The sequence below is a fragment of the Pipistrellus kuhlii genome, unplaced genomic scaffold (assembly GCF_014108245.1).
Source record: "Pipistrellus kuhlii isolate mPipKuh1 unplaced genomic scaffold, mPipKuh1.p scaffold_m20_p_2, whole genome shotgun sequence".
NCBI classification, from domain to species: Eukaryota; Metazoa; Chordata; class Mammalia; order Chiroptera; family Vespertilionidae; genus Pipistrellus; species Pipistrellus kuhlii.
The window spans coordinates 45,028,634-45,036,009 of NW_023425515.1; positions in this window are offsets into that span (position 1 = coordinate 45,028,634).

Below are 7,376 nucleotides of genomic sequence, written 5' to 3' on the forward strand. Positions count from 1 at the left end.
TTGTTATACAACAGTGAACAATTGAGACACTTCCCAAACCTTCCACTTCTCAACATTTCTGTATTTCTCCATTTACTCATCAAATATTATGCCCCTGTCATGTGCCAAGCATAGGGCAAGGCACTGGAGATACAGAGGAGAAAGACAGGGCCCTGTGGAGGTTTTTCTTTCTTTTCCAAGTCCAGCATGGAAAAGGAAACAGCTGTCCTGAGTGGAGGAGCTGGGGATTAAGAAATAAAAGAAAGAAAGAGATAAGATGCAGAAATAGATTTAAAAGCTGAGAGGTGGGACGCCATTCTCTCTGATGGAGAGGCAGCAAGCACCCTGAGCCACACAGCAAATTTATTTTATATCCCAAAAATCTAGGAAGTAACACCAAAACTTAGGATCAAAGGATCTTATTTGCATTATTAAATAGGCCCTAGCATTACTGGATTTACATATCTAGGCCCGCCCCTGCCGACACCTGGGCTGTTATGAAGTCAAGCTGACAACATGTCCAGCCTTCTTGGGGAAGTATGTTCCCAGGGCATGGCTCTGCCTAGTGCCTGAGTTCAGCTGATGATAATTAAAGAAAATGCCCATGTACCTTCCCAGGCGGCCCTCGACCGGGTACAGCTTTTTCAGAAGAGAAAGACAGTAAAACATTAAACAAAAACATGAACAAGGGACTTTCTATACTAATGAAGTGTTCTGAGGAAAATAAAATAGGGCAATGGAAATCCTCCTGAGAAGATGCACCGGAGCCTCTGAATGGTGGAAGGACCGGACAAGTCAAGCTCTCAGCAGGGAGCATACCAGGCTGGGGCCCAGCCAGGGCAAAGCTCGTGAGGCTGGAAAGAGCACTGGCATGCTGGAGGACACAAAGGCTAGTGTGCCTGAAACATGCAGACCAAAGGGGGTGGGGCCCAGGAGGCGGCCCGAAAGCCTGGCAGAGGTCAGATCGCACAGGGCCATGGTCATGGTGAGGAACTCGGTTTTGAATCTACGGCAATGGGAAGCAGCCACTGGAGCAGCGCAGCCCACTAGAAGTCAAATGGGAGCAACATATGCACTTTTTAATTTTCTAGTAGCCACATTTTTCTATAGTAAAACGATCCAGTTATTAACTAGAATTAATTTTAACATTTTATCCCAATGTATCCAAAATATTATCTCAACATGTAACCCATATGTAACAGTATCAATGGGATAGTTTATGTTCTTTTTTTCTGTGCTAAGTCTATGTGCACATCTCAAATTCAGACTAGCTACATTACAGTGCTGGAGACACCTGTGGCCAGTGGCTGCTGTCCTGGCCAGAGCAGCATGGAGGGTCGAACAGTCATCATCCTCAGAGCTTTCACTTCTCTCTTCCCTCGTACTGACTGGCCATCATCATCCAAGAACTTGCATGATTCCATCTAAATACTGCCGCGTCTCTTCCATCATCTTTACCCCAGATCAAGTGTCTTCGATACTTTGTACGTCAGTTATTGCTACATCCTCCGAATTGGGCTTTCTGCCTTTGCTCTAACTCCACCTATCTCTCCCCACCAGGCTACTGATGTGGTCTGCTAAAGCACAGCTTCTGTTTTCTCCCTTCTCCCCTTCAAAACCTTCCATAGCTCCCTGTCCCCTGAAATTCAAATTCCTTTGGAAGCCTTACAAGACCCATCCTAACATAGTTCCACCTGTCCTTTTAGCCTTCTTTCCCACGGCCCCCTTTCTGTAACACCATTAAGACGCAGGTCCCAGCTTGGTCCACATCATTCCACTTGCCCCAGTGACTCACAAAAGTTATGTTATTTCCCAAAATATCACTAAATGCCATGGATTAATTATACTCAGACATTGGAAGCTTTTAGGATTTGTTTCTGCTTATTATTTTTCTTTAATAGTAATTTTCTTCTCTGTATAGTTTTTATTTTCTAAAGTGTTTTTTTTTTTCTTCTAGTTTTTATTTTATAAAGTTTTTTTTAAAGCAATTCCAGTGACCTGCAATGTTTGGATATGAGTTGCCTGCTTGTTGCTTGATTTGTTGGTTCTTGTTCTATAGCCAACTCCTAGCAAAAGTGATGCATGGCAACTGTTCATAATCAAGCACCATATGTGTGTGTGTGTGTGTAAAATTTTAAGCTAAAGTACACTTAATTGTATTTTAAAAATCTATGACATCACTTGAAATTACAGGAACACTATAGGATATATAACAAGTCCAGGCTGGGAATCTCTAAAATCCTCCTCAATTTTAGTTATGACCTTGGAAGAGCATCCTAACCACCCTCTTTGAAATATGGTTGAAGGCCATTCCTCATATTTTTCTTTTTTCCCTTGGATGAAGCTTTTAAGTAGCTGAATATGTAATTTTTCAGACCCCATTCCAAAAGAGCCATCAAGACAAAATTCACATGATGGCCACATGCTGGTGCTTGCCACACAGCTGCTCTTCACTCTTTATGGGTGAGAGATATTAACTCCAGCGCTAGACTGGAAGTGAAGTAAGTTATAACTTGTTATTGAAGAAGCTTGTACTTGAATCTCTGAAAACTAATATTAAAAGGCCAAGGGCTCGTGAGCTTGTTCCAGCTGGAGTCCCCATTCCCTAGATCAGTGGTTGGCAAAGTCATTAGTCAACAGAGACAAATATCAACAGTACAGAGATTGAAATTTCTTTTAAGAGACAAACTTTTTAAACTTAAACTTCTTCTAACGCCACTTCTTCAAAATAGACTCACCCAGGCCGGGGTATTTTGTGGAAGAGCCACACTCAAGGGGTCAAAGAGCCACATGTGACTCTCAAGCCTCAGTTTGCCGACCATGGCCCTAGATTTTCTCTACCAATTTGATTTTAATTTGGTTTGAGAGCCTCCTTCAGTCCTTTGCAAACACTTTCTGCTTGTTTAATTTGTACACTTTTAAATCCATCTCTTTGCAGACCACGGGTCCAGGGCCCTACTGAGAAAACCTACAGACAAAGTTGTCAAACAAAATTAATTTTAAAATGTAATAAAAAATGGAATCATTTATTTGAGCAAAAAGTGCTCCAGTCAGGAAGACACAGATTCAGGTAGCAACCTAAATTGTGCCCCTGAGACCAAGGGGAGGCCACCTTTTATAGAGAAACTTCCTGCCCAGAGTTCCCATTTTGGTCCATTTCATGCAAATGAGGTTTCCAATTTGTGTAGTTCTGATTGGTCCGGGCAGGTTGCAGTCTATTGGCTGGATGGTAGCATGGCGACAGAAGGAGGAACTTCCCTACAGTGATGGACTCAAACAGCATCCTAGACAGACCGGATGGGCAGGAGGTTAGAAGTTCAGTGTGTGGTTTCTTCTGGGGTACAAGGTCCATGAGATTTACATTTTAGGTTCATTTAACCACAAGGGGGCTTGACAGGTAAATTCCTTCTCGGAGTTCATAAAACTCATGGCATCCCAGGCTGCCTAGATTTTGGTCTCCATCTTTTTCTATCCCCTGCTAACACTAAACTCTTACTGATCACCTACTATGTGCTATCCTGTAGAGCAGTGTTTCCCAAACTTCTCTCATGATGAGAATCACCTGTTGGAGTTGTTAAAATACAGATTCCTGAATCCCAACTAATTGTACAATTTTACCTATATGTTCCCAAAAATTCTAGGTTAGCACTTCTTAGTTGGGATTCAGGATTCTGTATTTTAACAACTCCACCAGGTGATTCTCATCGTGAGAGAAGTTTGGGAAACTGCTGTAGAGAGACAGATGAATGGGACACCTGTCTCTCAATCTCTGGAGCATTTAGGTGTAAATAAAGATTTTTTTAAAGAGGTCCCTTAAGAAAAATGAGTGCTTCTTTTAGGGCTGGAGCTTCCAGGCAGTGTGGTAGGTGAGGGAGGTTGAAGAAGTAGACAGAGAAGAGCATAGAAGAGGCTGCAGGGCTGGGTGTGACTTAGAGAGGGCAGGCAGAGAAAGGCCAAGTTTGACTGGTTTCATGTGCTAATGAGTCACGGCCTTCAGGCAATGTTGTCCAGAAAGAGCTGCCTCTTTAAATCCCCTGGGAGGCCCAGATACAGCCGAAAGAACCTGACCTGGAGGTGGGCTCTGCCCCAACTCACCAAGACCTTGACACTGTCACTTGCCCTCACTTAACACTAGTTACTTACTTGTAAAATGGGAGCAGTGGGTCATATGGTCCCAGTTTCAATTTTAATCTTCTTTCCTTCCTCCCTTCCTTTCTTCCTTCCTTCCTTTCTTTCTCCCTTCCTTCCTCCCTCCCTCCCTTCCTTCCTTCCTTCCTTCCTTCCTTCCTTCCTTCCTTCCTTCCTTCCTTCCTTCCTTCCTTTCTCTTTCCTCCCTTCCTTCCTATTTTCCCTCCCTCCCTCCCTTCCTTTCTTTCATTTTTTCAACAAAACCATTTAGCACCTGCTATCCCAACCTCACTCTGGGACAAACTTTCTAAGTGAAAGTGCTGTCAGGCAGGTCCCAGGACTCTGATGCTCAGCTCTGGGGAAAGTCTTGTCCATTCTTTGGATTTTCAGCAAATGGAGAGTGGGGAGTTACCGTACTCGGGTGTCCCACCATATTTGAGACTCAGCACTTCAAAATGAAAGTCAAGATGTCCTCCTCCTCACATCACTCCTTTGCCATCAGTTCACAGAAATACCCTTCCTGTCCTCTCCAGTTAAAGCCATTTCAGTCTCTATGGCCTCCTTACACTTCTTACACAGAGGAGGCAAGGACGAGTATGGTCGACAAGCATCGAGGAAAGGGCACTTGCCCACCAGCAAAGGATGAAGCCCCAGAAGGAAGTCCTGCTGAGAGAGGCATTAGCCCAGGGAGGCTCCTTCCTGCCAAAGCCAGCCAGGGGCTGCGTAATCTGGTTTCAGGGTTCAGGGTACCTGGCAGCCACTGGCATTTCTCTCCCCCGCCCCTCCACCCCAGTCACCTTCTTTTCCTCCCTGTGGCTCCTGATTTGCTTTGAACTGGGAGGGCCGGTTATGGAATCTAATCAATACCCAGAACTTGAGGATACCTACCTCCAGGGAGACCCGGCAAGCTCTTCCAGCAATGGACAGAGCAGGCAGGCCTGGGCTGCTGCTGGGATTACAGCCCTCCCTCTACCCCCAGCCTGACCTGGTGGTCAGGGCCCCCATAGGAGCAGGAGCCACAGCCTTTCCTTCTGTCCTCTGGGAGGCCACATCTTCCCCCCAATCTCCGTTGCCCTGAAGAGTGTATTTGTAGCTAAAGAGGTGGTGAAGGCAGGAAAGGGATGTTGAACCGGGAACCCAGGCCAGCCCAAAGGAATTGCCACCTCTAAATGAAAGAAGAGAACATCTCTGAGCTGGGCGGGGAGGTTGTTTAAAGGCAGAAATGAATTGGGCTGAGAGTGGGATGGTGAGTGTGTATGCAGAGAGAGAGAGAACAAGACTGATTTGCAGTATCCCGAGAGCCCAATGTTAGAAGCTTCCCTCTCCGCAGCATGACCTCAGGCTCAGCGTGAGAATCTCAATATTTCTATCTCTCCCATGACTCCACCGCCCACCCCTCCTCCATGCCCCTCTCTCTCCTTTTTCCACTTCAGTGGTTTGCATTATCACTCGCCAAGTTCTGAGAGCCGCAGGATCCATATCTCCTCCAGCCCCAGCTGTGAGTCTTCCTCCCCACTCCAGGCCTTTCACAAATAAATCACTGAGAACAGAGCTCTCCTCACCACAAGCAGCACGCCGGCTTCTGCTCAGCCTCTGCGGCCTTGGACTGGCTCCTGGAAAGGGCCCCTGCCTGGTGACAAGCACTCACACAGCCTGCCTCTCACAAACACTCAGCCAGGGGAGGCCCTGCCTCCCAGGTGACCTGACAGGCTTGGAGGGACCTGGCAAGGTCAGGCGGGGCTGCTCACACCACCCTCATCCTCGCCCTCGCCCTCGCCCTCGCCTGGGCTCAGCGGGGTCCAAGGCACAAGGCTTGTCTCCCAGGAGACCAACCACACAACTCAGCGACCTTGAGAAAGTTATTTTAGCCTCTGCAGACTTCCCTTTCCCAGTTTTAAAATAGAACCGAAATTTATGCTATTTAATTCACAGAAAAGCTGCCTGGAAAAAGAAGGATTTGTTCTGAAGTGTTTTTGGCTTCCTGAGAGGAACCCGGGGTTCTGGGAAACCTCCTTGAGCCGGCACAGACACAGGTGTCTACACGTGGGTGATGCGCAAACCCACCCACAGGCTCACGTCACATCCATTCGCCAACTGGACTGCACTCCTGAGGAGGGGGCATCATTCTGTGCACTGCTGGGTCCCCCACAAGGTAGTACTTGGAATAAGGCCAATGCTCAATAAACACCTATTCAATGAATACACTTGACAAGTACTTCCTGTGTCCCCTTCTCGTGCCAGCCATTGTGCTCAGAGCTCAGGGCCAGCCCTGGCCTTCAGGTTGCTCACAGTCCAGGAGGGAGGCAGACACGTAAACAAACACAGCTGACACAGGATGTTACTGGGGACAGAAGAGAAAACAGGGCACAGACAGGGAGGCTCAGAAGAGGGGAGTTCAGCTCTGGTGTTCGTGGGGGGGAGGGGGCAGGAGGGGAGTGGCAGCTCTGGGCATTGAAGGAAGGGTAGGAATTCATTAATTGGGTAAGAGGGGAGGTGGTGGTTGGGGGAGGTGGCACATATCCCTCAGCTGAGGGAGAACGTTTTCGAAAGCACAGAGCCCTGGGACAGCATGGCAGAGTCCAGAGCGCCACACACCGTCCCTCCCTCAAGGCTGGACCACAGGAAGGAAGCTGAGTGTTAGGAGATGACTGGGGGAGGCGGGAGGCTGGATCCTGTAGGTCGGGCATGTCAAACTCGAGGCCTACGGACTGCAGGCCTCATTTATTTGGCCCGTGTTAGCCTTTGAGTTTAACAAGCTTGCTGTAGGTCATTATGTCCCGGTATTTTTGAGTGGTTCCTATACTTAACTTCAACATTCTTATTAGATCCTTAAAATGTGGTCATTTTAACTTTTCTCTCTGCTGATTGAGAAACTATTGTATATAACCATAATGGACTTATTCCCCCCCCCCCCCCCCCACACACACACACTAACTCTGAGACTCCCCCCACGTTCATGTCTGTCTCCACATCAGGGCCCATAGGTTGGAAAGTGTTACTTAAGGGTATCCTCTCTACAGTGACATATCATCCAAACTCTTTCGCTTTTGGGGACTGAAAGAATCCTTATGAATACCTGCACCAGGGCAACGAGTAAGAACTTAGGGCCATTCCAGGCAAACCAGGAGGCCTGGCCACTCCAGCTAAAGATCTGCCACTGAAGGGTTTCAGAGGCAAACGATGGATCAGATTCATGTTATTGAAATTGAATTTCTCTCCCTCATGTCTTCACAAAACAGAGAGAAAATGAGGATAAGGATGGAGGAGGC